This window comes from Ursus americanus, chromosome 21 (assembly GCF_024610735.1).
Source record: "Ursus americanus isolate L20-20 chromosome 21, mUrsAme1.1.p, whole genome shotgun sequence".
In the NCBI taxonomy this organism is placed as follows: domain Eukaryota; kingdom Metazoa; phylum Chordata; class Mammalia; order Carnivora; family Ursidae; genus Ursus; species Ursus americanus.
Genome location: NC_142147.1, coordinates 11,208,910 through 11,236,188, shown reverse-complemented (window position 1 = coordinate 11,236,188; position 27,279 = coordinate 11,208,910). Strand labels below are relative to the sequence as shown.

At 50.1% G+C, this 27,279-nt stretch overlaps 1 protein-coding gene across 5 annotated transcripts in view; it reads left to right on the top strand.

The window, feature by feature from the left end:
* The window catches only part of AKTIP (AKT interacting protein), a 40,677-nt gene that overhangs the window by 5,021 nt on the left and 8,377 nt on the right, over positions 1 to 27,279 (top strand). For 2 of the 5 annotated variants that reach the window (XM_087870427.1, XM_045806798.2), the window contains exon 1: positions 26,479 to 26,603. The exons of 1 other annotated variant lie outside the window; for it this stretch is intronic. The gene's annotated coding sequence lies outside the window, so the exon portion shown is untranslated. Of the gene's footprint in view, positions 1 to 26,478; positions 26,609 to 26,762; positions 27,059 to 27,279 lie in introns of those variants that run through there. 2 more of the 5 variants (XM_045806797.2, XM_045806799.2) reach the window with 2 other exon arrangements.

Here is a 27,279-nt window from a genome sequence, read left to right as displayed (position 1 = left end):
TTAATAAGTATGTTCTGATGGAATGACGGGATAAGTGAATACATAAAACTAGAAACGTAGTCTAGGTTTGGCTTCTCTGAGTCTTGAGTGCCCAGTTACAAAGTTTGCTCTGAGCATGGGCAATGGAAAAACTGTTCAAAATGGTACCTTGAGAAAATCATCTTCATTCAAAATAGTTTTGGTTACACTGGGCTATAAAGAAAGCAAGGATTAGTATACATATATCTTATAGACACAGAATAGCCTGCAATTGTGGTTTCCAATTCTGTTAACTGCCATTTCCCTGTGTTCTTACGTTCGCATTTAAGATATATCGGACTGATTTTTTTTTTATCCCTTGAAATTTCTTAGAATTTAAAGACCTATTATTCCAAAAAATATATAGCCTGTTTATGTTTTTCCTCCGACCAGTATTTAAAATTAAATAGGGAATGATATTATCGTTGTGTGTGTTCTGGAACAGAGGGGCATAAAATACATTGATGGGTGTGTATCTCACTTTTACTAGCGGTAAGGGTATGTGTGTAAAGACACAAACAGCATGCAACACTCTGGTGTATCACCCTGTAAACCATAAATTTTTTTAAATGATGGTCTCTTACAATGGACTCCCCTAGAATAACAGCAAACAAAAATGTTTTATTCCAAGATTAATAGGCAAAGCAGAAATCACTTAAGTCATCCCTGGTTTCTGCCTGTTAGCAAATCTGTAACAGAACACACAAAAGGTGTTTTTTTAACTTAATACAGTGATGTGAGGTGTTTGGAGTACCCCGTTTAACAGTGTTCCCTGGAACCCATTAAATAGATATATATTTATATAAATATACAGAGATATAGATAAACATATACATAGGGGGAAGAGAAGGGAGAGACAGGGAGGGAAAGGGTGAGAATCTTAAGCAGGCTCCATGCCCAGTGAGGAGCTCGACAACATGGGGCCCAATTCCGTGACCCTGAGATCATGACCTGAGTCGAAATCAAGAGTTGGATGCGTAACCGAAAAAGCCACCCAGGCTCTCCCCATTACAAAAATATTTTAAAGAAATATGGAAGGCCCTTCAGTGGGCCCATCTCCCACATAAGTCCACACTGACCCCACACAATGTTAGCAAGGGCCTACCCCATGTCCCAGAGAGACTGCCGGGACTGAGCGCATGCTGTCAGAGCGGACGTGCTCTCCAGCCTCCTAAAGCTTACAGTCTGGAGCCATCACAAGGACCGCGCCAACCTAGTCCCAGTGGAGGGGACTCCAAGTCGTCTGGCTTTTTCATAATCTCATGTAGGCTTGCTCATAGAAGCCAAGCGTGGCTCATGTGGGCATCTCAGGAGCACGTCAGGTCCTTTCTGAGTAATCTTGAGACCGCATGTGGCTCAGGACCTGTGGCTGCCCGTGGGTGGCTGCCTAGGTGAGGGGAATTTCCAGCGGGAGGGGCGAGGGGGGCCTTGGCAAAACAGCCTCTTTGACAACCCACGTGTAACAGGAGAAATATCTTTAGCAACACGAATCCCCTTTTCTCTTTGGCCTTTCTGAATGTGATGCCGTGGAGAAGCTGGATGGAGGCATCCGTCTTACCTGGGGCAAAAGGAAAGGTCACCATTGTTTACAGAAAAGGTACAAGAAAAAGAGACCTGACGTTCAAAATCGGTTTTGCATGGCAAGCCAGGCTTGTGCTGGGGACATTTTCTGGGTTGTCTCTTTGGTTAGCAGATCAAGAGCCAAGCTTGGAAGCAGCAGTGTCTGGGGGTCTCCCAGAGTGGAGGTCATACCCCTGTGGCCCTTGACCTGTGTGGTCTGTTGTTCTGGGACAAGAGAATAGGATGCAGAACTGCTACTTTCAACCGTGTTTTCCATAATGCAGAGGCAGAAATGCATTTTACAGTTTTAACTAGCAAACACACACACACACACACACACACACACACAACCCATTTCAGAGAACAGTTCTTAGCCTTGTTTTATGTGGTAGTTTTCTCACTTTTAAAATTCTTTGTCTTTTTGATTAATGTTAGTTGGGAAGCACTGACTTTATTTCATCCCCCACCAATGGGTCATGGCTCACAGTTTGAAAAACACTAAGCTGCAGGAATTGAATTGGCCTTGGCAGATTTTGGAGGAGGAAGGTGGGAGGCACAGAGAGAAGAAAGCATCTGTGTGTCTCTATCTCCCTGCTCCATACTCTGGCCTGGAGAGGGAAAGATGTGGCCAAAAGGAATGGGGGAGGTATTTCTGCGCCAGCTCCCCCGAGAACCCTGGAAACAGATCCCCGCCTCTGCACAGACCTGGGTTAGGCCACAGCACAGTGAAGTGGGTGGTACCTGGTCTGGCAGAGGAGCACAGCTTTCCAGAGCGGCCTTCCAATCCATTCTGTCATGGCGTGGGTGCAACCAGGAGCCTTCCCCCCCCCCCCCCATCCAGGAGGGACAAGGAGACTCCATGGCAGAAGCTGACCGGCCTGCCTCCACCAGAAGGTTGTAGGTGGGAGGGGCGTCTACCTGCCAGAGATGAGGCTGACCGGGCCAAGGGGCCCAGATCACTAATTCCAACACCAGAATGCCAGCAAGGTGAGCAGTAGCCAGGGGTCAAGGGCCACATTCACAGAGAGGCAGACCCTCAAGACACGTGCCATCACCCACCCCGTTCACTCAGGTGCTGCCTCAGAACAGAGCCAGCTGGAGAGGCGGTAGTCTGAGAAATCAGAGCCCAAGTTATTCTCCCAAAAAAGGTAGAGAATTGCCTAGAGAATTAGTTAGAATTATTGTATTAGGTTGGACTTAATTTGGCCTCCCCCCTTCCTCTTGCTTTGCACCGAATTCCGATTGTGAAGACTAGATATTTGCTAGATTAACTATGATCTGTGTCCATATAGGGTCATGCCAGTAAACAGGGCAACAACCCAGATGCTTGTAAAAAGTGCACTCTTCCCCTCCCCCCTCCCAGGACCTTGCCAGGAGTCCGTGACCTGCTGCTGAAATGTCTATAAACAGGCGGGTGGAGAAGGAGCCTTGATGTAAAGTGTTTGCCAATTTCCCCGGTGTAAATACCGCCTGCTTGGTCAATTTCACACAACCAGCCAGGTCACGGATTCGCTTAGGAAGCCGGCCAGCCTGAGCCACCTGCCTCTAGCCCATCAGGCTCCCTGTCCACCTTGAGTTTAGAGGCCAGACTTGTGGATCTGCCCATGACAGCGAGAAATAAAACCCTTCTCTGGACGCGGGTCCACTTGGATGGCCCCTCAGTTCGGCAGGTCTCCCAATTCCTGGCTTTCTCCTCCAGGCTTCTCTTGTGGGAGAACTTCAGAGCCCACCCACCCACCACCCAGCCAGGACTCTCGTTCCAGCCAGCCCGACTGACAGAAACAGAGCAAACCAGCCCCTGGAGGGAGCTCCAGAGGTCATCGCGGCCGGCCCCCTGCCTTCAGGCGGGTCTCCCCTTAAAACGCCCTAGACAGAGCCCGCCTGGCGCTGGCCCGTTTGCTCCGAGCGCCCCGAGCAGCCGCGTAGAGTTTTGTGCTGACTCCGTGGAGCCGTGTCGGGGCCGCGAGCCGCCCGTTCATAAGGGAGTCATTAGTGCAATGCCGCCGCGCGGAGGGCCCGAGGCCTGTGGCAATTAATCACCTCTCCTCCCCGGCAGCGCCAGCTGTCTCGGATGCAGCCACCCTCCAGGTAGCCCTGTCATTGTCCCCAGAGAAGGCAGGTGGGTGAGGGGCCACCTGAGCGAACGCCAGCCCGCAATCCTCCCAAATAAAAAAAAAGAAAAATATTATTTTTTTTTGAGTATTCAAATATTTGTCACTTACTTTCCAGAGTCTGTTATTGGTATAAAGGTTGAAGCTCAGGCAGCTTAACCGTTCTGCGGAGTGACCTTTAGTTTTAATATTAATATATTACCGTAAAGTCTGTGCGGATCACAGATGCAATTTTGGTATTCATATGAAATGCCATACGCTGAAGCCATTGCAACTTTTTTTTTGGGGGGGTGTCCTCCTCCCGCCCCTCCAGGAGGCTGCCAACGAGGAGAATTAATATGCGTCATCTTCCTCTCCCCTTTATTTACTCAGAGAGGGTGGCCGGGCAACTTTATCAAGAGTAACATTATCAAGAGCTTTTCTGCAAGCTGCTTTATCATATTCACATCCGCGTCTGCTCGACACTTGTCAGTGTCAATCAAATCGCAATAATACGCAGATGATTTGCTCATTTGGTTTAATAAAATCTTTCTGCTTATTTGTGCCGGCTCCATTACAGCACGTAATTGCTGTGCGGCCGAGGTGCCAGGCAGCTAGTTGCCTGGGGGATAAGAGGAGACCGGCGCTATATGAAGGATTTGTTTCTTTGCCTCTGTCTCTCCCCAGTCACTCATATTCCTAAAATTAATATTGTATTTGAATCCAGCCCTGCTATTCTTATGCAGGCTAACGTTGTTATTACTTATTATTTGGATGTGAAGTCATTTATTTTTAGTTTTATGTCCAAGCTGTCAAGCTAAATTTCATTGTGAACTGCCACATACAATTTTTAACTGCCATTTAAAACGAGATTCAAACTCTAAATTATGGAGTGAGCCCGTTCAAAGGGCCGGCCTGACAGGGAGTACAGCCGGGAGCCCCGCTTTCCCTGCAAATCAAAGGGGCTCCCGGTGATTATTTCTGTGGGAAGGATAAGCGCCCGGCCTTAATACCTGACCACCTTGCTGGTGGCCGGACACCCAGGTGGGTGCGCAGGGGGCCCCTGGAAGGTCTGTCTCCTCTTGGGGAGAAGCAGGTGGGGCCTGCGTGGCCAGCGAAGGCAGGCTTGCAGAGACTGACCTGCCGTCGGGCCTGGGGGGCTGCCGGGTAACCCCCCTCAGGAGACAGGCCTCTCCTGGAGTGTGGCTGGGGAGAACCCACAGTGCATTTGAAAGCGGTCCATGGTTTTGCTTTGGGATTCCCACAAAGGATGCTTTTTCTTGCGGAGCACAGACATTCGTTAGTTTTATCTCGCCAGCTTTGACGCTTTACCTTGCTGGCTCACCTCGAGCCTGGTCATGTGGGCTAGCGACAGACCCGGGGACCGCGTCCCCCACGACACACGCTCACATCCAGTGTAAGGGAAACAAATGTGCTTTACGTGAATCTGCTCATTAAACAGCCGTGAAGACACCATCTGGGGTCAGTCTCATGCCTGTCCTGCTGATGACAAATGAAGACGCTGAGCTGTAGGCCGTGACAGCGAAGGCTCTGGAAACTCCAGATCTAGCCCACAGGGGCAAACAGAAGGGGCTTTGCCAGGAGGAGGCCTGAGAGCGAGCCAGGGCTGGGAGGAGGCAGCTGCCACCAGCAGCCCTGGGACCGCCATTGCGTCCCCAAGTGCCACCAAGGAGCTGGGCTTTCTTTGCGAGGAACCGAGCTGCAGATGCAGCCCGGGGAGGGCTCCTGTCTCCGCCCTCCTCAGTACATCTTAGGTTCGCAGCCAGGGGCTCCAGTGAGCTTTCTGGGCCCTTTGTTACAAAGTGTCAGTGCTTGGAAACAAACAGGGAAGATCCCAACTCGTGTGCGGCTCCCGGCCTTGTTCCCTGCTCAGACCGACCATGGTCCCGGCAGCTGCTGCGCCCCCCCCCCCCCCGGGATTTCAAGCCGCCTCCTTAGGTTAATCCCATTAATCTCTAGTATGAAAAGGGCCTTAATTCTAAACATGCGCACTTTGTCTTGGGTGCTGGCTTGAGTTTATGAAATAAACTTGTTCTCGGAGAGCAGAGCCGCTGTGGTCGCTGTGGAGGGCCGAAGGGGTGTCCCCATCAGGAAAGGGTGCTGCCGACTTCTCTGTTCCTCTGTCCCTTTCTTACTTTGGTGACCACTGATGGTGGTCACTTTAAGGGAGTTTCCAGTCCCACGCCCGCCCAGTCCGGCCCCATCGTCCGTCTGCCCCTCCTGCCTGAGCATGTGTCTGGCTCTAGGTTTTTGGTGGGTGAGTCACGGTACCTGGTGGATCAGGACTCTTCCGCTGGTGTGGCACCAACTTTTTTATTTTTAAATAACTTTGGTAAAATGTAACTGACCATACAGTCCTCCCAAAGTGTACAATCCAAAGGTTCAGAGTTGTGCAACCGTCACCAGTTCTAGAACATCATCCTCATCACCCCAAAATGAACCTCGTCCCCTTGAGCTAGCAGCCCTGCAGTCACCCCACACCCACCGCCAGCTCGGTCCTAAGCAACCGCTAATTCGTTTCTATAGATTTGCCTGTCCTGGTTATTTTCGATAAATAGAATCCTGTAACGCGTGGTCTGTCCGTGGCTGGCTCCTTTCACCTGGCGTCACGTCTTCGAGGCTCATCCGTGTCGTCGCAGGTGTCAGTCGGTACTGTGTTCCTTTCTACCAGTGAATGATGAGCCATGTTTGTTTTATCCGTTCATTCGTTCATGGGCTTTGTGGGGTTTCCACCTTAGGACTTTGTGAAGACTGCTGCTATGAACACTTATGTACAAGTTTCTGCTGGAACATTTGTTTTCAATTCTTTTGTGTATATATGCACTTGTGCCTATGAGTGGAGCCCCTGGGTCTTTGCCCCCAACTTTGGATCAATATTTAAAACTAATTTTGGCCACAGAGAATCACATCCGTTCACTGCTTTCCTTCTCCTTCAAACTCCTCCCTGCAGAGATGAAGTCCACTGGCAGAAATGTACTGAGTAAAGATTTTGTATCCAGGCCAAGGAAGGGATCCACGAGGAACACCCCACAGTTCCTGATGAATGAAAATCCCCATTTGGCCTCCTCGTTCTCTGTCAGCCCTTCCAGCCTTTCCTCCCCCTTCCTCCCCACCTCTGCCTTCTCCCCTCATTTTGCTCCTTTCTGAAGCACTTGAGTGGAGTCTCCCCTCCTTAAGCTTGCATGCCACATAAACTTGTGAACCCCATCTATAAGCAGAGCAAAGGCCATACAATGAGAAGAAAGCCGAAGTCAGTACATCTTTCAGTTGATGGAATCCACCCTCCTTAGAGCACAATGGAGAGGAAACACAATTTTTCCCAACGCATTACAACCACAGAGCCTGTCCCAAGGATGTCCCCTCCTCCGTGTTCTGCAAGGTCCAGGGTCCATGCAGAGGTCTCCAACTAGTGACCCTTAGGATGGGTTTGATTAAACCCTCAGTGTTGGGGTATTTTCTAGGAGGCTTCCCATTTAAAAAAAGATTTCCGGTTTCCCCCAGAAAGACCGGAAGACCCAACCATGGTGAACCACATCCTTGCCTGGCACTGGCTGGCCAGAGCTGGCCAGAGGCTGCCCCTTTGGCTGGGTCTGTCCCCTTACCCCAGGCCTGGCCCATGTCCCTCACTTCCATGTCCCGTCAGGCATCTATGGGCATTTGGATTTCTGGCGCATGCTCTGTGGTAACCTCAGTGTAGCACCAAAGAAAGAGCTTTGGGGATGAGGGATATGCAGGCCTCTGCCTGATGAGTATGGTCAGGGGGTAGATGGTGTGTCTCTGGAAGGTGCCCTACAGCCAAGCAGCAGAGACGCCATCAGAGCCGTTGCTGAGAATTCTGTCCCTGTGCAATGAAACAGACTGGAGAAGGTTGCCAACCACTGGCTGGAGGGCCAACCACCTAGATGATTCATTTGTCCAACAAATAAATATTGAGCATCTACTGTGTGCTAGGCACCGTTGTAAGTTCCAGGGACACAGCCATTAAGAAACCAAATATCCCTGCTCCAGTGGAGCCGACATTCAAGAGGGGGAAACCGATAATATACGAGATAAGTAAAACACATGGTTTATTGGTGAGAAGGAAGGTGGGAAAGCAGGGGAGGGGCAGGGAAGAGGAGTGTTAGTGGAGGTAGAGGGAGGATGGTTGTAACTGCAGATAGAGTGACCAAGGACCTCACCTAGGAGGTGATGTTTGAGTAAAGGCCTAAAGAAAGTGAGGTGAGCCATTGTTGTCTGAAAGAAGGAATTTCCAGGCAGAGGGAACGCAAGTGCAAAGGCCCTGTGGTTGGCATATTTGAGGAAGAGCAGGGACGCTGGCATAGATGGAACAACACAAACAAGGGGGAGGGTGGTAGGAGATGAGGCCAGAGTGTAGGGCGAGGACAAAGGATTATAGAAGGTCTTAGGGGACATTGCAAGGACTTTGGATTTTACTCTGAGATGGGAAACCATTGGGAGTTTGGAGCAGAAGAGTGACATGATCTGAGTTGGGCTTTCACAGGGTCCAGCTGGCTGTGTTTTCAGGCTGTCAGGGAGAGACCAGGCCGGAGGCTTTGACAACAGTTCAGGTGAGCAGGGGGAATGGTGTAGGCCAGGACAGAAGCTGACCAGGAGCTTACACATGCATGTATTTGGGCTATGGTCAGAGTTGGGGTGATCCAGGTTTGCCGACAGGTTAAATGGGGGGGGGAGGGATGACCCTAAGGGTATGACCGTTTATGACTCAGGAGGCCTGTGGGGGGCTGCATGCCGGGGCCGATGCTGTGGTGTTGGAGGTGACCGTGTCCGAGCACAGACGTGATGTGGGCAGCTGACGTCTCAAGCCTGAAGCTCAGGAGGGAGATCCAGGCTGGAGACACAGACTGGGCGTCTTTGGTGCGTAGGCTGGATGAGGTCCCCGAGTGTGTGAATACAGGCAGAGCAGAGGCGGTCTGCGGCCCGAGGCCAGGACACGTGGAGAAGCCAAAGACGACAGCAGGTCAGTTACACCCCAGAGTTAGGAGCCCTTCCCCAACTAGTACATCTTTTCCAGCAAGGAAAGCTGGGTGGCATCGATAGGACTGAGATACAGAATTTCTCTCAACTTCTCTGGTGCCAAATCTATAGCTTACATTTGTTACGTTTTTGGCATGAGAGTTGGCATTTCTCAATTCCTTGACATTTACAACACGCAGTAAGATGTCTTCCTCTTACTCTTGTTTCTCGGCCATCTGCCTCCTTACCCAAAGTCAGCCAGGTCCCCGGTGTCTTGTACATCCTTCCACAGCCGTTCTTAACACAGGTGTGTTGTGCATACACCTGTCTCCCTTGGCTCATTTTTACACAAATCGTACCCTACCTGTGGTTCATTCAATAGATCTTGACGAACATTCCACAGTAGCATGTCAAGAACTTCCTCATGCTTTTTCCATAGCCTTTCCTGTTCTGGACATGCTGTAATTGGCTTAACTAGCCCCTCACCGAGGGGCTCCTACGTTGTTGCTGATCTTTTGCCCCAATGACTAAACTTGGGAACTTGAAATTTTGTACCTGCGTGAACACAGATCTGTTGGATAAATTTTAAATGTGGCATAGTTAGGTCAAAGGGCATGTGCATTTGGATTTTAACAGTGTCAAAGGTATCAGTTTAAGCTCCCACAAACCACAGAGGAGAATGCATGTGTGTTGATACGTTTTCCAACACGGTCTGTTACTGAATTGTCTAATCTTTTCCATCTGAGAGTTGTTTTTTGTTGTTGTTGTTTTTTTAATGGTGTTAGTCGGCAGGTAGGATTGTCCATAGCTCTCGACTCCGCTCCTGGGAATGTCATTCAGCAGGTTTAAATGAGCAAAGTCTGTACTTGGTGGCCTTTTCTTTGCTTGGCCTCTCCTGTGAGCCCAGGCTTGTCGTGCCTCCTTCACCCGGAGGAAAGAGAAACTTACTCCCTCGAGGGTTTTCACCATTGGAAGTGGGATTGGCTCTGAAGGTACTTACTTCCAGAACAGAAATAGAGAAGTAATTATGGCCAGAAACGGTGACTAGTCCCTGGTGGTATTTGAGGCTGTCTACGATTCACTCATTCAATAATTTGTTTTCATTCGTTCATTCACTCACTCATTCAATTCAGCGGCCTGGGTTGGTCCAGGCACTGGGCTGTGCTCCAAGGAAATGTGTGGGTTCAGGAGGCCAGACCAGGCAAACAATATGAGGGTTCCAGGGTGTAGTGAGTCCTGCTAAGAAAATAAAGTAGGTCATTGTGACGGTGACCGTAGAGGATGAGGTGACAGAAGCCCCCAGGGTGGGGGGAGGTGACATCTCAGCCGAGGCCTGAAAGAGGGAAAGACGGTCACCACAAGCAGCATTCCGGGCCGAAGGAACAGGCCATCCCAGGGGACATCCAAGGAGCAGGTGAACTGCTCGCGAGCTCGTGCAGAGCAGGTGGCGGGGAGAGCTGGGGGAGCTGCAGCCTGGAGAGGAGGAGCCCGCCATCTGTGAGCATTGCAGTCTGAAGCCACGGAAGGCTGTCAGCCATGGCGTGCTGGTTCAAGTTCAACCATCAGCTGGGGAGCTGGGCCAATACTGCAGATCGGCTCCCATTTCAATGGTGGAAACACTCCCATCAGGACCGATCTCGGGAAAGCGACTACAGTGACGTCGCTGAACTGGGAACTGGAAAGAGGCCCCCAAACAGATGACCCACTGTGTGCGAATGATCGCGCCTTGCTTCTCAGGACTTGTTTTATTGAAAGCATTCTGCTTTCTACCCATTAAAGGGCATTTTCTAAAACATTTGACAAGTTGCTAAGAGGTGGCTCCCATATCCCAGTGGCTCAAGCTGGGGGGGGGTTGTCTACGTTGATAACCATTACAAGATCCTTCTGGCTGCCATGAGGGCATGGGGGGGGTCTACCCTGCGTGCCCTCCAGACCACCTGCCTTCTCCGCGCTGGTGCACCCCACCGCCTCAGGTCTTAACTTCTATCTCAACCATGGACTTCTTCCTTTTGTGAGACTGACTCCTTCCAGCCCAAAAGCTGCTGCTTTAACTTGCCCTGCTCCCATGTGGACCAAGTCCAGAGCAGGAAGGCCAAGCTCCTCCGACTTTCCGTGGGACTTTGATTTTGCCTGCAGTAGATACTGGGTGTCTGGAGCTCCGTGTGGGGTTCTGCCTGGCCCTCCTTCCCCCTGCACCCCCAGCTGCCCGGGTCACCTGCGCCTCTGCTCAGGGTCAGCCGCCGGCCTCTGTGCTCAGAATATCCCACATGGGGACGGAGAGGCTGGTTTCTTTCTCATTTCCTTTCAGGTTCCATGCCTAATTTAAGGAGGGGGCGAAAAGTGTAAACAATTTTATAATGTCTCGCCATCCTTTAAATTCTGAAATTACTTTGGTCTTTGTTGGTCAGCAAATAAATTAATTTTCATTTGAAGAAACATCATTTTCAATGCCTTTCATTCTGGCCTGGCCTCATCCCACGGTCCAATTACTAAGGTAACTACCACCAGCGAGGCTACCACGGGAGCCGTAGATCAGAAATTGTTTACCAGACTTGCAGGCATCGATTCATTCAAGCTGACACAGTTGATCATATTTTATTTTCCCAAATCTTCTCTCTCAAATTGATTTTTTTCAGAAGGTTTTAAAATACAGGTTTATTCACCTGGCTAATCCATTTATCTTCAGTTCCACCTGTAAAGTCAAGAAAATCTCTGGGGTGATCAGAGAAAGGAAAGAGACATTCTCTCCGTGCCTCACTCGCCACCTCCCACCCTGTCTGACCCTTCCCCTGCGGGCACACGCATGCACGCACACCCCTCACGCCCGCGCGCACACTCAGACCCCCACATGGCTCCCACCCCACGCACGTGCAGCTGCTTAGCTAGAGGACCGGAAACCTCCCCTCCGCTCGCTCGGCTTCTGTTTCCTCTGCAACACTGGGGGACGGCACTGTTTCCTCCTTAAATTCCTTTCTGACTCGAGATCTTGAGCACCAAACAGTTGAGAGCTGGAAGGGACGAGGAAACCAAGACCAATCTCCCCATTTCATGGTTCAGGAAGCAGAGGCTTTTCCTACAAGGGATGGGATCCATGTCCAGGCTGGTGGTGGCAATCATGGCAGGATAGGGATTGCGACGGGTTTCTGGACCTCACCCCCTGGCCCCCCATCTCTCTCCCTGTGGCTGGGGGCTAATTCTTCTCTATCTTTCTCAGGAGCAGAAAGGCTTTTAGTTGTAGAGGCAAAGACCGTGGAGGACCAGGGGCGCTCGGGCGAGTGGCCGCTGTGGCAGGTGTCCTTCTGTTGTTGCGGGAGCAATTGGGGGTGGGGGGTGCAGAAGCATGTAGAAGCAGGTGTTCTTGAAAAATAACATGAATGGTGCGTGAAGGTGTAGATAGGCTGTGCGCTTTCCTGAAGGCCATTCGTTACACGCAAAGAATGGGAAGCGTAACCCCACCTGTCCCAGGCTCCTGGAAGCTCACAGGCACCAGGAGGTGGGTTCCCCACCATGAAAACAAATGTGGTGGAGCTTTCGTGCGAGATCAGCCTACGGATTTGCCTGTGTGTGCGGGTCCGAGGTGAGCCCCCCTAGGCAAGGAGCTCCCACCTTTGGTAGTCCACATGGGAAAACTAACAACTTGCTGACATGGCCCAGCAAAGGGGCCACCCGGTTGGAACTATGCAGAAAATGTTCCTGACCATTCCACCCGGGGCTTGTGGGAGCCAGAGCACGCTTGATCGATCCCAACCCTGTCTTGGGGGGGCTGCTCCTCAGACACACGTCTGACCCTGTCTCTTCTTCTCCTGTTGGGGGGTCTTGTTGGATGTGTAGCTTGCAGAACAGGGTAGGGCGTGTGGGGGTGGTGGCGAGCAGAAGTATTTGCTGTCACCAGAGAATCTTCACATTGTCCCCATGGCTGTCAAACCAAGCGTGAGGTCACGGAGGGGATTTTGTCACACACTGTTTGGGGCGGAGCTCCATCTCTTGGGTTCTCTGTGTCAGCAGAGGCAAGAGTGATGAGTTGCCCAGCTGAAAAACGGCTCAGTTGTCACCAAGGCGCTGCTGTTCTCCCATTAGCTTCTCGAAACTGCTGGCTCTGAGAATTGTTCACGGAGCTTCTCCCTCAAATCAGGGACAGGGGGCAGATCTGCAGAAGCTTGAGTGTAAATGCACAGAAGGCCTAGGCTCACGCACAGACCCTCCTCTTCCTGAGTGTGGCTTGTTCTCTCGTTTGTATGACTCGTGTGGCAAATTCGGGGCGGGGGGGGGGGTGGCCCTTGGCCCGTGAGTTTGCAGAGTGCTAGTGGGAACAAAATGTGATCCTTGTCCGGAATAAGAGAGGTCGTGGATGCCTCTAGGAGCCACACGGCCCAGCCAACAGGACTACAGGAGACCGTGTTCTTCATAATCTAAGGATGCCTCTCCTTTCTGTCCCGGCTCAGCCGTGTGAGAGTCCCAGGTCCAAGGAGTAACGTGGCCACTGTGGCCATCTGCGTCTGGTACCTCCCGTGCCTCTGCTGGAGCCCAGCGGGGGCCCATCCAAGGAAGGGACCAATGCGCTGACCCCTCCTCTTGCCGTTGTCAGATAAATCCAGAAGACAAGTGAAATAAGCCGGACGTCAAAGAACACCTACGTGATACCACATGCATTAGAAATCTGAAATAGTCAAACTCCTGGAAGCGAAGAGTAGAGTGGTGGTGAGCAGGGGCTGGGGGAGGGGGAAACACGGAGGTGTCGCCAAAGGCTACAAAGTGTCCATCATGCAAGATGATTAAATCCTGGAGAAATGCTGAATAGCAACCTGCCCGTAATTAATAATATACTCTCTTTGATGAGATTGCTTGCTTTTTGCAGTCAAATTCTGCATCTATGCTTTATTTATCCATCACATAAAAAAGGACCTATTTCCGGGACACCTGGGTGGCTCAGTTGGTTAAGTGTCTGCCTTTGGCTCAGATCATGATCCCAGGGTCCTGGGATAGAGCCCCCCGTAGGGCTCCTTGCTCAGCGGGGAGTCTGCTTCTCCCTCTGCCCACTCCCCCTGCTTGTGCTCTTTCTCTCTGACAAAATCTTAAAAAAATAAAAATTAAAAATTAAAAAAAATCCACATTTCCTAGGCTTTTGTTTCCTTGGTGCCCCCCACCCCAATACATAAAGATGGACGGCTCATCAATTGCCCAGAACTCCCCGGAGGAATGTATGTATGTAGCCCAAGCGGGCTGTTGAGCTGGTTTGCAGGGCTTGTAAACTGGCAGCCTGGGGCCATTTTTGGTCTCGTGTCTTTGGCCTGTATTGTTGCAGAAGCAAGAAGGCAGGCCTGTGGCCCACAGTCATGCTACCTGTTGGGCCATGGCTGAGAGGATTCTGCTAACACGTTGTGGGCAAAGACGGGTCAAAGAATCTACGGAGACAGGTGTTGGGGCCCATTTTTACCCATGGAGAGGTAGTGACCATCAAGAGCTTTGACCTCCATCTTAGCATTTCCTGTTTTCTTAGCATCCGTGATTGATGCTAAGTGGTGGTTTGCGCCCCACCTCCAGGAACGGGGGAGGGGTAGGGAACAGCCACCTTAATATGGGAAGGAGAAAAGCACCGAAGCCAGTCCCCAGCTGTGACAAAGGCAACCATTTCAGGCTCCTGAAAGGCATTCCTTCGGTCAGCAAATGTTGGCACACTGTATGAATTTGCTCGGGCTGCCGAAACAAAGCACCACAGAGCAGCTGGCATGCACAGCAGAGATGTATTTTCTCACGACCCTGGAGGCTGGAAGTCCAAGATGGAGATGCCGGTGGGGTTGGTTTCCTGGGAGTCCTCTCTCTTTGGCTTGCAGCCTCCCGTCTGGCATAAAACCACATAGGCCAGTGGAACAGAATCTAGAACCCAGAAGGGGACACATATACAGTTGGCTGGTCTTTGACAAGGGAGCCAAGAAAACCCAATGGGGAAGGGATAGTCTCGTCAATAACTGGCATTGGCAACACGGGATATCTACACACAAAATAAGGGAATTAGACTTTTATCTTCCACCATACACAAAAATCAAAAGAGATTAAAGACTTAAACCTAAGACCTGAAATCCTGAAGCTCCTAGAAGAAAATGGAGGGGACAAAAAGCGCCTTGACATTGATCTGAGCAAGGATGGCTTGGCGATCACACGAAAAGCATGGGCACCAAAAGTAAAAAACAAGGGGGCCTGCATCAAATTAAAAAGCTTCTGCACGGCAAAGGGAAGTGCCACCAACATGAAAAAGCAACTGACAGAACGGGAGGGAGTACGTGTGAAGCCACGTATATGGTCAAAGCCGATACCGGAAACCTAAGGAACTCCTGCAACTCAACAGCAAGAACACAACCCGATTGAAAAATGCACGAAGGGCCTGAACAGACCTTTCTCCAAAGAAGACCAACCACAAACAGCCAACAGCTGTGTGAGAAAGTACCCCGCATCACTCTCAGGAACGTGCAATTGAAACCCGTCATGAGCTATAACTTCACGCCTCTAAGGTGGCAATTATGAAAATACGTGTTGGTGAGGATGTGGAGGAAAGGGACCCCCGGTGCGCTGTTGGTGGGAAGGTAAATTGGTGCAGCCACTGTGGGAGACAGGATGGGGTTTCCTCAAAAGAAAGGAAATAGAACCATCCTTTGATCCAGCAATCCCACTTCGGAGTAGATATCCAAAGGGATTAAAATCCGGATTTTTGGAGGAGATTATGCTAAGTGAAATAAGTCTAGCAGAGAAAGACAATTATATGGTTTCACTCATTTATGGAACATAAGAAACAGGAACATCGGTAGGAGAAGGAAGGGAAGAAGGAAGGGGGGTAAACAGAAGGGGGAATGAACCATGAGAGACTGTGGACTCTGGGAAACAAACTGAGGGCTTCAGAGGGGAGGGGGTGGGGGAATGGGATAGGCTGGTGATGGGTAGTAAGGAGGGCACGTATTGCATGGTGCACTGGGTGTTATACGCAAGTAACGAATCATTGAACTTTACATCAAAAACCAGGGATGTACTGTATGGTGACTAACATAATAAAAAATTATTTAAAAAATCTGGTTCTTTTTTTTTTAAGACTTTATTTATTTTAGAGAGCATGAGCAGAGGGAGGAGCAGAGAGAGAGAGTAACAAACAGACTCCATGCTGAGCACAGAGCCCGAAGCGGGGCTCAATCCCCCCACCACCTTGAGATCATGACCTGAGCCAGAATCAAGAGCCGGATGCTTTGACTGAGCCACCCAGGCACCCCTAAACTCAGGATCTTGAAGAGCTGTCTGCACTCCCACGCTCATTGCAGTATTATTCACAATAGCCAACACCTAAAAAGAACCTAAAGGCCAACTGGTGGATAAATGGATGAAGAAAATGCGGTATTTATTATTTTTTGGCCATAAAAAAGGAAATCTTGCCATTTGAGACCACATGGATAAATCTAGAAGACAAATGATATAAGCCAGACATCGAAGAACACCTACTACGTGATACCACATGTATTAGAAATCTGAAATAGCCAAACTTCCAGAAGCCCAGAGTGCCATGGTGGTTAGCGGGGCTAGGGGAGGGGCAAACAGGGAGGTGTTGTCAAAGGCTACAAAGTGTCCACTACGCAAGATGATTAAATCCTGGAGAAATGCTGAATAGCAAGCTGCCCGTAATTAACAATACAATTTAGTTTAAAGTATAAAATTTGTGTACTTAAAAATTTGCTAAGAGGGTAGATGTCAAATTTTTTTGTTTAAAAAAAAAAAAGAGTGGGCAGAAACTTCTGGAGTTGAGGGATTGGTTTATAGGCTAGATTCTGGTGATGGTTTCATAGGTGAATACTTATCTCAAACTCATCAAGTTGTATACATGAACCACATACAGCTTTTTGTATGTCAATCACACCTCAGTAAAATCGGTTTTTGAAAAGGAAACTATATGACGTTAAAAAAAAAAATCAGAACTACCCTTGCATATGTGTTCATGGAAACTTCGCTATTGCTATGCAAGTTTCTAGTTCCCCAATATAAGGAAACCCTACACTGGAAAAAATTCAGTTACAATTATGTCTCGACTAAGCATTTTGTCCTTTTAAGCTGAAATACTGTATTACAAAAATAATTGTGTTTTGGCAATTGTTTTGGTAAGTGTAGTATTTGGTATCAACAGAGATTGGGCAGATTTCAGCACAGCTCTTGATACCATTTAAGAACAAAATAACTAGTCCTATCACCTTTCCCTGTATCAACATGAAAACCACAATGTAATAAACACCATGTTCTTGATTAGGGGAAAAAAAAACCTGGAGTAGTAAGAGTGAACTGCATGGATATCTGGGGGCAGAGCCATCTAAGTATCGAGACTAGCAAGTGCAAAGGCCCTGAGGCAGGCACGTGCCTGGCCTATTCCAGGAACAGTGGAGTCTATCGAGGCTGGAATGGAGTGAGAAGGGGAATTGTTTTTAGGGGAGGAAGTCAGGGAGCTGGGGACAGGTGAGTGGGTGGCAGTGGCTAGATTACCTGGGATCTCCTAGGCCGTTAGTCTGGGAAATGGGAAACCATTGGAGGGGTTGAGCAGAGAGTGACTTGGCCTGACCTGAGGCTTAATGTGCTCTACCTTCCATGTTGAGAACAGACTGTGAGGAAGTGGAGGAAGCCAGAGCCTAGTGAGGGGGGCTGATGCTGTCATCCGGGTGAGATGTCAGAGGTCATGGTGGATCGGACCAAGGTCCTAGCAGGAGAGGCATACAGATGAATTAGGAATTGTCTTTTGCGCGGAATAGTCCCTTGCTCTCCTTCCTCTCCTTTGTCTCCATGAGTGTGACCTTGAATTTTACTGCTGAGATTTCTGGCCAGGAAGCAATAGCGACACACCCTCTAATCAGCTACGTTTCTGCTTCTGGGGAGCTGCACGGGGCACAAGGAGCTGTGTTAAGCGCCTGTGGCTATTACAGGAGGGAAGAGAAAGAGCAGGACCCTCCAGCTGGTGGCAGACAGGGCCACTGCACCCCATGCTGTGCGATTTCAGGTAGAAAGATCCCGGTCAACAGGGATACTGGGATGCTGATTGCAAAGATACAGACGGGTGGTGGTCGGGGGCTCCAGGTCTTCTCCCAAAACTTCTCAGTGGTTAGAATTTCCCAGCTAACCCTAGAGGGCTTGTCATCTGGGGCTAATCTGCCTTCTGGAAGGAGCCTGCAGATCCCACCAGCCTGGTGCAACTCTGACTGGAGCAAGGATTAAAGTAAATATTTGTCCCATGAAGCTGGATCATATGACCCTCGGGTAATGGCCTAACTCTTGCGTAACTCGGGTCAGTAGGAGGGTGCACCTCCCTTGGGCCACGGGCCTGAACACTAACCCATACCCCAGTTTACCAACCTGTCTTTCATCACATGGGCATGTTCGGGGTTGGCCACTTCCTGGGCAGTGGCACTGGGTGAGTGTGGAGCCTTGGGGAGGGGACCGCAGTGACTGTCTTCCTGCTCCCAGCCCTCAACCCCTCCTGATCCCATCCCTGTCCCCTCACTCCCCAGACCATCCCTGGAGGACAGACTTCAGCCCTGTGCTCCCACCCATGCCAGAAATCACCGTTAGTGCTTCTCCTCTTTAAGGCTTTGAGCCCTAAGTCGGTGCAGAAGGGTTGAGTTGTGGCCAGACCCTTCTGCTTTAGGGAATGAGGATTCCACGTTCGGGTTCTGATGGAGGGAGGAACGGGGGTGCGGAGGGGTAAAGCCAATCTCCGTGAGCCTGCCAAAGGAGAGGCTCTGGGGGCAGGCGGCATGAATGTGCTTAGGTGGGGCAGCCCGAAGGAATGGTTTCTGAGATGACACAGGATATTTAAGGTGTCTTAGATGAAAGGTCAGTAATCCATTTTGAATCAGTCCCTCTTCTCTGTGTACTTGAGCCCCTGGTGGGGATGCTCCCCTGAGACTAGTAAGTACTTTGAGGGAAATAGAAAACTTTTAGGTATGATTTTTTTTCAGGAATGCAAATGTAGATGCAGGATTTTTTTTTTTTTTTTTTTAAAGAAATGGGTGTGTTTTGAATGTACTTCTAATTTCTCGGAGAAACTGGTAAATGAATTCGGCTTTGCTGCCTGCACTCTTGCTGCTGCCCACCAGAGGGCACTCGACCATCCACGAGGAGGCGTGAAGGCCCCTCCCCACGGGTTAGTGAAACTCACCCAGCGCCTTTCCCAGTCTTAGAGCCAAGTTAGAGCAGCGGGTGGTTTGCTTTTTAGCGGCCGTTGAAAGGGAAGGGCCATGTATACGGCGTCAGGAGGAACTGCTGCCTGTCACTGGGGAAAATAAAAATACCTTGCTACGAACCCATTGGGGCACACAGTCCCTGCCTCTGCGGTCTGATCCGCGTGGAGTCACACCCCTGGAGACAGCAGCGGTGTACCTGGCTTTCCTATTCTTCAGCCTCTGTTTTCACTTCTCCACACATTAAGGAGTATTTGGGACCTTGTCACATCACAGAACGAGAGAGAAAAGTTTACAGTGGACCAGTGAGCGGGGCCCTGGGGCCTGAGTCCGGCTCCAGGGAGGATGCAGCAAATGTTGACGTGGGAAATCCAGAAACGTCCCTCCTTAGGACCCCCCTGCTTGCCCTCCCTGACCTCTACTAGCACAGACCGCTCACTGCCGGGTGTCTTCTGAACCACGTTGTTTCTTCTTCACATGGATTCAACTTCGCCAGGTACCCAGCCAGTGGCGGTAAGAATGAGTCTGATTTCCAGACTCATCGGTATTTGTGAGAACGGAGTCACCGGCAGTAAGTCAGCCTTCAGAGCAGTAAGTAGGAATGGCCAAAATACCCAACAGAAAACTTCGGAATTGACTACTCTTGACAGTACCTGGTACTCAAGTAACTTGTGTTAGCACAGAGTGTATTTCGTGCATAATCGCTAGCATGCAATTCTCCTAAATCAGTAGTTGGTGGCATCATAGAAGCTTCTCGCTCAGGAACTACTCGGCCAGAAATGGTGAATCTAATCAAGTCTCCAGACTTAACGGTTTACAAGAAATACAGGGAAAGAGGACCAAGCCACACAACATCACAAGAAATCCAGAATGTGAAACCCCCTGGTCTGTTCAGATAGTCCGTGTTATGGCAGGCTTCTAGAATATATGACTGAAGAGACCCAGTGTAATGAGCGAATCTTGACTGGATCCTGGCTTAGCAAAATACAAACTAGAAAAGCTTTTCCCCCCTGACGTGGGGCAACTAGGGTGATTGGAGTAGGTGTGGCCTCCATGGAGACAAGGGATGTGGAGAATGTTCTCCAGAGTGACTGAGGCACTATAGTTCTGTAGGGAAATGTCCTGCTCTTAGGACAGACATGCTGAAGTAGTTAGGAGTGAAGGTCACGATGATTGCAACTTACTTATAAACGATTTGAGGGGGGAAAAAAGTTAGGGAAAAGAAATACAGCAAAAGCATTAACCATTGTTGACTCGAGGCGGTGAGTATAAGGATGGCCATAAGATCTACGTTTCTGTAGGACTAACAGTTTTCATAATAAGAAGTTGGAAGATGTGGTGATGGTGTCATTTCCCTTGGGTGGCAGACTCTCAAAATCACTGAGACCCCTAAGGTGTCCTTCATGACCCACTATTCACTGATAGTAAGAAACGAAGGGGTCTTGATCGGAACAGTGCCCTGCCCACAGCAGACCCTGAATTATTTCGCAGTGGATGAATATTGCTTTCTCTCTCTCCTCTTTTTTGTCTGAATCTGCCACTCCAGCTAAAGTTAAGCCTTTATCCTCTTTCCCAATGCTTTGCAACCAGAGTGACGTGGTTTTGCAAAGATAACGCCAAAGAGAAGATTGCTCTTGTGGCTGGTGGTAGACTTGGCAGCAAGCTAAGAGCGTGGGTGGTGATTTGCAGAGTTCTGTATGTTCACAACGCTGTTTGATTACAAAAGGAAATCTATTCTTTTCCAGCCCTCTGTGAGCTGCAATGTTGTAGATTGCTTGCTTTTCCTTAAAGCATAAATATTCGCAGGTCCACGAGCTACTCCAGTTTTGATTTTTAATATGTTGTAGTCTGTCTGTAAAATTCACCCCTTCATGCACTTACCCATCATCCACCCATCTGTCCATCCAGCCGCTCAGCAGCTTATGGGGAAGAGAGTTGTGGGGACTGGGGCACGGGAACAAGATACGATGCAAGCCCTAAGCCACAAGCATGTTTGAGATGTGACAGCAAGAATGGGATGGTCCGTGAACGTGCAGAAAGGACAAAAGCCACATCATCCCTCCATAGCAGTGGTTCTCAAGCTTCAATAATTGGCAAAAATTCATGACTTCTGCCATATCTAAGGATCATTAATTATAGGATTATTAGCCTCCCTTGAATCCATTCACTTAAAAAGAAGAAGCCTACTGTGGCCTCGTACTAAACGTTACTGTCCATAAAATCATAGTTTTGATGTGTTAATGATGTTTTTTCTGACCTATGAAAATAAATGTATAGCTATGGAATCCTCTCCCCTAGAATACGTGTAGTCAGTGATACACGTACCGCACGGAACAGGAACCCGCTTTTCAGAGAAGGATTCAGGGACAAATGGCTTGAACTAAAGACCTTGGCTCGTGTGTGCGTGTGTATGAAACAGATACACATTTCAGCTAAACTTCATCCTTTGACCCCCTCCTTCTGTTAAGGTCTTCCTTTAGTAGTAAATCAGTGACCTAAAAGCTTTGTTCAATTAATTTCCCAGGGGCCAAGGGAAGAATGGATTCACTGAATATTTTGCTGATTAGAACGTGAGTGGGAGCCCCGAGTGCTCGCAGAGCCCACATGTCTATTAGTCCAACAGCAAGGGGCGCCTGGGGGGCTCGGTCAGTTAAGCGTCTGCCTTCGGCTCAGGTCCTGATCCCAGGGTCCTGGGATCGAGCCCCACATTGGGCTCCCTGTTCAGCAGGGAGCCTGCTTCTCTCTCTCCTGTTCCCCCGGCTTATGCTCTCTGTCAAGTTAATAAATGAAATCTGTTTTTTAAAACAAGTCTGACAGACTTTTTTGACCTGTTTTGACACCAATGCCAGATATGCTCTGAAAATTTAGAATAATGGAGTGATTGAAAATGTTCTGTAGGTAAGGTTTAGAGTAGTTGGGTTTTTTCCTCAGTACTTTATAGATTTTACTTTTTTGTTTTTTCATGTTTCCTTGGTTTACACATAAATAAAAAGGTACTAGACCAAAGCTTTATAATGCAGATAAGAAAAAACATTATTCTAAAGTGCTAACAGATGTGGCTACTAAGACTTTTACTTTTTTTCATTATGATAAATGCAGTCTTTACTCCCTATCCCCTATTTCACCCAGAACCACCCCCCCCCAATATACCCCCGCTCTGGTAACCATCAGTTTGCTTCCTCTAGTTAAGAGACTGATTCTTGGTTTGTCTCTTTATTTTTTCTTTTGCTTTTTTTTTTTTTTTTTAAGATTTTATTTATTCGACAGAGATAGAGACAGCCAGCGAGAGAGGGAACACAAGCAGGGGGAGTGGGAGAGGAAGAAGCAGGCTCCCAGCGGAGGAGCCTGATGTGGGGCTCGATCCCACAACGCCGGGATCACGCCCTGAGCCGAAGGCAGACGCTTAACCGCTGTGCCACCCAGGCGCCCCTCTTTTGCTTCTTTGTTTCTTAAATTCCATATATGCATGAGATCCTATGGTATTTGTCCTTCTCTGACTGATTTCACTTAGCATTATACTCTCTAGCTCCATCCATGTTGTTGCAAATGGCAAGATTTCATTTTGATGGCTGAGCAATATTCCATTAAATAAATAATAAATAAAATACACAAACACCACCCCCATCTTCATCCATTCACCTACCGATGGACACTTGGGCTACTTCCGTAATTCGGCTATTGTAAATAACGCTGCTATAAACATAGGGGTGTGTGTATCCCTTTGAATTGGTGTTTTTGTATTTTGGGGGAAATACCCAGTAGTGCGATTACTGGGATTGTAGGGTAGTTCTATTTTAATTTTTTGAGGAACCTCCATACTGTTTTCCACCGTGGCTGCACCAGTTTGCATTCCCACCAACAGTGCAAGAGGGTCCCCCCCCCCCCACATCCTTGTCAACATTGGCGGTTTCTTGTGTTGTTGATTTTAGCCGTTCTGACAGCTGTGAGGTGGTATCTCGTTGTGGTTGATTTGCGTTTCCCTGATGACGAGTGATGTTGAGAATCTTTCCATGTGTCTGTTGGCCACCTGGATGTCGTCTTTGGAGAAATGTCTGTTCATGTCCTCTGCCCATTTTTAAATTGGATTGTTTGCTTTTGGGTGTTGAGTTTTAGAAGTTTGCTATTGGCTATGTCATTTGCAGATGTCTTCTCCCATTCTCTAAGTTGCCTTTCGGTTTTGTTGATTGTTTCCTTTGCTGTGCAGAGGCTTTTTATTTTGAGGTCATCCCAATAGTTGATTTTTGCTTTTGTTTCACTTGTCTGGGGAGACAGCTAGAAAAATGTTGCTACGGTGGTTGTCGGAGAAATGACCGCCTGTGCGCTCTTCTAGAATTTTTATGGTTTCGGGTCTCACATTTAGATCTTTAATCCATTTTGAGTTTATTTTTGTGTGTGGTGTGAGAAAGTGGTCCAGTTTCATTCTTTTGCACGTAGCCGTCCCGTGTTCCCAGCACCATGTTGAGGAGTACCTGGTTCGGTCTTAAAGAAATGGTGCCTGGAGGCTGCTGCATCCCCTTGGAGTCCATCATGCTTGTTTTCGTAATGAGTGACTTTCTTGCTGCCGAGCCAGGGGCGCACAGGTTTTAAATTTACTTTAGTTGCTTCTGTAATTTGTTTGTGAAATACTTCTTGCATACCCACTACATCCAGGCATTGGACTGGCTGTTGAGGAGACCACGAAGGGAGAAACACATGGTCCCGGCGTCGTGGAGCTTACCGTGTAGTGTGGGAGACACACTAATAAGTCCTCTCCCCACAAAATGGAAAATTGCCCTGAGGAATTGGTGTTTCAGCTGAGATCTGTGTAGGGAGAAAAAAGAAGCTTCCAGGCAAAGGGTACAACCAGTTCAAAGGCCCCACCTTGAGGTGGGGTAGGGTGGGAGAGCATCGCACCTCAGAGGAATTAAAAGAATGCAAGGGACTGCAGCCTGGGGCAGATGGGGCTGGACAGATACTGGTCTGCATTCTAAGAGCTATGGGAAACCACTCAAGGGTTGGACTCCTCAACGAACACTGAGGCCCGGTCAGCAATGAAGAAGAGGGACATGGATATCAGGTACACAAGCAACAGTAGTCCAAGAAACCCCCCTATCATTATCTATCGGAAACAGAACTCTCCCCTTTCCCACCCTCCCTTAAACAGCATGGCTTACCGTCGCCCATCTTGGTGAACGTTCTCACCTACCACTGAGTCGCTCAGGCCCAAAAATCTAGGCGTCATCCATGATATCCCCTTGGTCTTCGTGCCCCTACCCCCATGTCTTATCTATGGCCCAGTCCTGTCCACTCCACCTCTTAAATATCTCTGCAACGCATCCACTTCTTCTCCACCATTACCTTCGTGCAGCTGTCTCTTGCTCGGTGACTGCGATGGTTTCTCAAAGGCTCTCCTACTCTGTGGCCTTTTCAAAACACAAATCTGCGGGCACCCAGGTGGCTCAGTCATTAAGCGTCTGCCTTCGGCTCAGGACGTGATCCCAGAGTCCTGGGATGGAGCCCCACATCAGGCTCCTCCGCTGGGAGCCTGCTTCTTCCTCTCCCACTCCCCCTGCTTGTGTTCCCTTTCTCTCTGGCTGTCTTTCAAGTAAATAAATAAAATCTTTAAAAAAAAAATACAAATCTGATTATGTCACTGCCCTGCCTAAAGTCCAGGGATCCAGGGTAAATCTTGATTGGCCCTAGCCCATCTCGGCAGCCTCATTCCACTTGCCCTTCATTGGTTTAGTTGTGGACAGAGACCCAGTGACTCATCTTGGGTCACTGGAACTTGGGCATTCTTCCGGACAGCTTCTGGATAGGTATTCTTGCTCTTTGGAAAAGACCATTGGAAGAAAAGGATCCTTTCATTTTGCTAAGCATTGTGACATTTGGTGTGCCTGTGTCCAAAGCCTGGGGCAGATGCCTGCCCTACCTTGTGAGATAAATCCCCTTGCTATGTAAGCCAGTTTGAGCTGCGTTTTCTGGCAGGTGCCACCGCAAGGATTGTAACCTTGGGTTAGGATGTGTGTCTGAGGCATCCAGTGCAGTCGTGGGCAGTTGGACTTGAGCAGCTGAAGCTTAGAGGAGAAGTCTGGGTTGTAGTAACATACGTGAGTCCTGAGTGAAGCCTGGGAGAAGGAATGAGCTCGCATTACCCTCATGATGAGCCTGCAACCAAGGTATGGAGGGGCTGGGCCAGAGAGGTGCCAGGAGAGACCACCTGTAGCCAGAGGAAAGGATTTCCTGCTTGCCTTCCTCTTCATATTGACTGAAACTAGTATTAAGGGCATGACATCATTCTTAAGTGTATTCAGCCTGGACAAAAGGAAGTAGCTCAGGAGTGTTTTCAGCTAGGGGAGGAAGTTGGATTTCGGAACCAGCCCTGGGGATTAGCAAGAGGAGAGTCTGGCTGCCTGCCATTCAAGAAAGTCATTTTACCGGGATTTCAAAGGCAATCCAAAATGGAACAACCTGATCAGAGAATACTTCTCCTCTTCTGAGGAGTGTAAAATACCGAGTCAGGTGCAGATTGGAAGGGCATCCTGGGAGAAGGCACCATCGTAAGGAAAGGTGTGGCGGAGCGAAAGCCAAGGGCAGCCATCACAGAATGGGGCTGGAGACAGACGTGGGAAATGAGAGGGGACCATGGGAAGGAGGCCAGCATGGGGTGTGCCTTGGAAGGCGGGCTGAGTTCAGAATTTTTTTTGCAGCCCAAACTGGCTTCCCTGGGAAACTTTTGAGCAGTAAAGGGTTAGAAATGGTGATGGTGTTCTGGATCAAAGTGAGGGTTTGTGGGGTGAAAAGACAGAGTCAGGGGACCAGAACACCATGTTGCCATGGAAGAGGTCCCCAAGCTTCAGTGTGGACCAGAATCACCAGAGGAACTTGTGACAGATGTAAATCCCTGCTGCTCACCACCCCCTGGATTCGGATTCTGTAGGTTCAGTCTGATTGGTACATTGTTTAAAGCTCCTCTGGCAGCGCTACCGCCAAGCGTTGACAGGGTTGAGCTCCCACCATGCGCTCCTCCAATCTGTGAAGGGGAACACCGTGTTTCTCAACGTTACGTAAAACGTTCTAGTAGGTTCCTTCGACCTGACGGTCACCCCAGCCCCTCCCCTCCGGGCAGAGGGGGCCCGACAAAGGGGTCTCAGGGCTCCCGGCGGCCGCCCCCCGCCGCCCCCGAAGCTGGGGGTGCTCCCACCGCCGGCCGAGCCTGCCCGCCAGTCTCGCTCTCAGGGAAACCAGCCCCGCCCTGGCCCTGGCCCTGCCCCAGCCTGGGCTCGGAAAATCCGCAATCACAGCCTCCCTAAATGGCTGCAGTGGCCACGCACCAACCTGTGGGCGGGCCTCTATGATGACTGACGGATGTCGTAATCAATTACATACAGGTGCTAGTTTGTTTCCTCCCCGTCCCTCCCCCGGGGCGAGACTTCCGTGACTGACAGTTTACTTTGGGCGCTGTTACGTAAGGGGAGGGTCAAGTGCTGCCCCACCCTAGCGGAGCCGATTTGATTGGCAGTGTGGAGCGCGGTCGTCCCAACGCCCCCGGAAGAACGTACTTGACGGACAGGTATGGGAGCCACTTGGAGCCGGGAGGCTGGGCGGAAGCCTCCTGGCCCAGGGGCGTGGGGCAGAGGGCGGGGCCCGACACCAAGAGCAGGGCGGGGCGGGGAGCAAGCAGGGGCCGGGCTGGTGCTGCGGCCAGAGATGCTGTGGGGCCGCGACGGCGCTCAGCAGCCGGGAGCACTGCGTTGAAAACGCCGAGGTGAGGTGCGCTGCTGGGCGGTCTGGGAGGGACGGGAGGGCCGTGGAGTCTTTAAAGGCGGGCCGCTAACATTCTCGGCCAGCATTTGTCTGCCCTACCCGGCGCTCTCGACTCCGTAGCGACGGCGGCCGCACTGGGACACGGGGGCGGGGCCGGGCACCTGTCCGCGTTTGCAGGCACCTGCTGCGCCGGCGGTTGCGGGCCCTGGGCCGGCGCTGGGGGCTGTCCGGGTGCTGGGCCCGGCGGCCTGAGGGAGGGAGGCGGGCCCGACCGGCTTGCCCCGTCTGCGGCCCGCCCTCCCCGCCTCTGTCCTGTGCCTGGGTTGTGGCGGGGGGGACGTCCTCGAGCCCTGGAGGCCCTCAGCTCCCCACTGGAGGGTCTCGTGGGCCCGGGGCCGGCCTCGAGCTAGCTGCGAAGCTGGGACATGGCCCCTGCCTTGCATCAGCTCGAGACAGGTTTGTCCGGATTCCGTGCGTGTGTGGAGATGGATTTCCGCCCCGGGCGAGGGTGCCGGTCCCGGCTGTCCGCAGCGAGCCGGGCCAGGGCCGAGGCTGTTTTTCGTCCTTTCTCAGTGCCTACTCCGTCTCCTCTTAACGTGGAATTTAAGGCTGTTTGGGGTGATGTATTAAGTTGGTGCCTATTTAGGGACTGTGGCATGTAGGAAAGCAGCACCCTT